This window comes from Pagrus major, chromosome 22 (genome assembly GCF_040436345.1).
Source record: "Pagrus major chromosome 22, Pma_NU_1.0".
NCBI lineage: Eukaryota > Metazoa > Chordata > Actinopteri > Spariformes > Sparidae > Pagrus > Pagrus major.
Genome location: NC_133236.1, coordinates 22,561,337 through 22,564,822, shown reverse-complemented (window position 1 = coordinate 22,564,822; position 3,486 = coordinate 22,561,337).

Genomic DNA, 3,486 nt, shown 5'->3' with positions numbered 1-3,486 from the left:
GGCCATATCTAAAGTCCATGTTTTTGACTCACTGCCTACAAAAATGTGCCGTCCAACCTGAGAAAACATGTCAGGTCAGTATTCTAAATGAAGTTGTCTTTGCTTACAGTAGTTGCAGTTTTTATGCTGTGGTTTGGTCAAATGAAAGGATTGTATATGTCAGTATTTGTAATGTCAAGCAAAGGCGGTGCATTCAAGTCAATGGAATTGAAATCAGAACAATAGGTGAATAGGTTAAAAACTAAAAGTGAGCTATAAAGTCCAAAATCCAGGCAACAGAAGGCAGGCAAAAAGGCTGGAAACAAAACAGGCGCAACCTAAGAGCTAGCTAAGCACAACCCAAAAACAAGAGAAGGTACAAACCACTGTAACATGAGGATACAGGCAGCAAATGCAGTTTAAAACATGATGGGAGGACAGAACCAGGGAACATGAGATGCAGGAGACACAAGTACAAAACAGACAAACCAACAAAGAGTGAAGGGAAAACACCGGCTTTAAAACACAGGCAGTGATCAACTAATGGAACCAGGGTCTGCACAGAGAGGGGGCGGGAAAACAGACAAAGGCGGGAAGTGGAAGGTAAAACGTGACAAAACTAAACCATGACAGAAAGTGATTTTTTAAAAAATATGAGATTGTCTTCTGGTGTCTTGTCAGAATAATCTAAGGCGGTAATGGGGAGTGCGCTGGGGGACTATTCGAATCCTTCTTCCTGCTTGTACCTCTTGCCTTTTTACCAAAGGACCAGCTATTTTCTAACACAGGCGCTCATCCTTGGTACTGATGATTGAATCAGGGGCGTTACATGTCCATCCAAGTCAATTGCCAGCCATCTAACATGGAACATGTTCTTCTGGATTTTAAAAATAACCCACATCTCCTGAAGAGACCAATTTGAGTCACTTAGTGTGCCACGGGGTAATGGCATAAGGGCCATAATGAAGACCCAAATGTGAAGTGTTTGTCCTCCATCTCTGAATCAAAGTCCATCCAATGTCGAGTGATCCTGCAGCATTTTTACATTAAAGCTTAAAAACACATTTCACTAGGCTGTACTGTTTTTTATACCATATTTTATAAGACCAAAGCATGCCTCGGAGCTACCCTTGGATAATTCAGTTAGCATGCCAGTGGCGAGATATACACAAGGAGTGAAAAAAAGAGAAACTCTCTTTGAATGTATTTCTATGAAAAGGGAGAAAATGTCAAAACACTAATGCAGATGTGAGAGGTTTTTCATTTTCACATCATGGCATGTGACACCCTGAGCACCCACCAGGAGTAAATCATCAACAAGTAATCAATGTGTGTGTGTGTGTGTGTGTCAGGAACAGAGCGGTGTGACTTCTGATGAGTGTTAGGCCCGTCTTTACTGCTCCCTCCCCCCTTTGGCCTCCCCTGTGCCGCTCGCTCTCTCACTCCCTCGGCCTTCCACCCCACCTCCGTCCGTCCTCTCCGGAGTTACGGAGACGGATCCGAGTGGCACGGCTTATCCGGGCATACCGGAGCAGCTCTTTGGATCATCAGCCTCCGTGGCACTAAGACCCGGAGATGAGGAGCGAGAGCGGAAAGACTTTCTTTTTTAGTTTTCTCCTCTTTCCAGCACAATAGAAAGCTATTATTCCCTCCTGTGCTTTGTTCTTTTGTTCTCCTAATGGTGAGCACTCATGGATCCCACGTCTGCTCTTTTGACTCCGAGAGGCGACTTTGACACCTATTGATTCGGTCTTAAACAAAAAAGACGGAAGAAATACTCCATTTGCCAGCATTATGATGTCCAAATAAGTGTTTTGCTTTTGCTAAGACACTTCAAACTGTGAAAGCTGCGGGAATCCTAATTTATAGTCACACACACTGCACACTGAATATTTTAAAAAGGTTAAAAACATAGGTAAAAGGCGTTTAGCACCGTGATACAAGTAAACACAAAATGTAGGTCATGTGATTTTTCAAAGCTATGATTTTCATTTCATTTCAGCTCTTCCCTCATAAAGCAATCAATAATTTATGAACGGCTCATATGTTAAATAATTGAATATACTCTGTCCGATTTGACTTTCACCTAATCACTCCTGTTTCAGACCGTCTCGTGTTTCTACGTCTGTCTCAACACTTCCAATCCAATTTATTTCACCGCTGAATGGAAGTAATGGAAGCTTGTATTTGTCAGTGTGAATAAAGACTTTCTTCAAACCATCATGATCCAGGGTGTCGCTCAAAACAAAGGCATAGACAAAAGGTTTTAGACGAAAATGGGTGGAGGTGAATGACAAAGTGACAGTGTGCAGTCTGGATGAAATTCATTTCATATGACTCTCACCCAAACTTTGAAATGGCCACATAAAGCATTCCTTGAATCACAATCCAGATTTCTACCTTTTAGAGGTTTAAGTAATGCTTTCAAGCTAGCAGGTAGAGATTCAGAGTAATGCTCAGGGGACACGTCAGCGGGATATCTTACTGTTGTGAGCAGTAAACACTGAGGCTTGTAGAACAGAGATAAAACTACAAACAGTGAGGCTGTATTACAATCATGCCGTTTCCTGTGAATCTCCTGAGTGTCTGAAGGCAATTTGAATCCAGAGCATGAACAGTGAAAACACTGATTCCAATAATCAGAATATATATATATATAATTTACTTTTACTTGTACTTCTGATACTGTAACGCTTTTACTCAAGTATTAATCGCATGCTTCACTTTTACGAAAGTATTATTTTAACACAATATCGTTACTTTTACACCGGACAACACCTGAAGTTACCTTCAAAAGGTACATACATACATACATACATACATACATACATGTTTATTGCTGAAAAAAATGCCAACTATCATACAAAAAAGGACAAGGTCGCTCCAGACAAATAGGGGGCAGCATATCATCATAGTCACTGCCAGTTGCTGCTCATTATACCCTGTGCTAGCTATGTTTTGGTTGTCGGTACTAGCTGGCGTTAGCTAGTTGACTCAGTTAGCCTTAAAACTGTAAAACTGTGATATATGTAAACACTATGAGTGTTTTCCATTCTATTTTTAATACACATGTTCATACATTATTCTCATGTCTCGGTTTCTTCCTAAACGCTTTAAAGATGTTGCTGTTTAATTTCCTGCCCGAGTCCATACATTTTCAACCGCACATCCTGAAATAATATGAGCGCAGGATGGCACTCTTAAATCTGCACGCCCGTTTAGACAGGTCGCAGGTATAACACTTAGCAATAAAGCTAGTCCATTATATGTGGTCGCTCTCTGCTCGTCCGCTGGGTCACCTGGAGGTTTGCTTCTGGTTTCCTTTTTACAAGAGAGACAGAGAGAGATAACCCCCTAACGATGCAAGAGTCCTAATTAATTTTTCATATTAGTTACTTTTTAAATCTAACTCTAGCCAATAGGCCCTGGGCGGTGCTTTGAATGTGCGCACTAATGTTTTTATGCTCTCCCTCACCACTGGCTATGATTTAATAACATCTTCCTCAG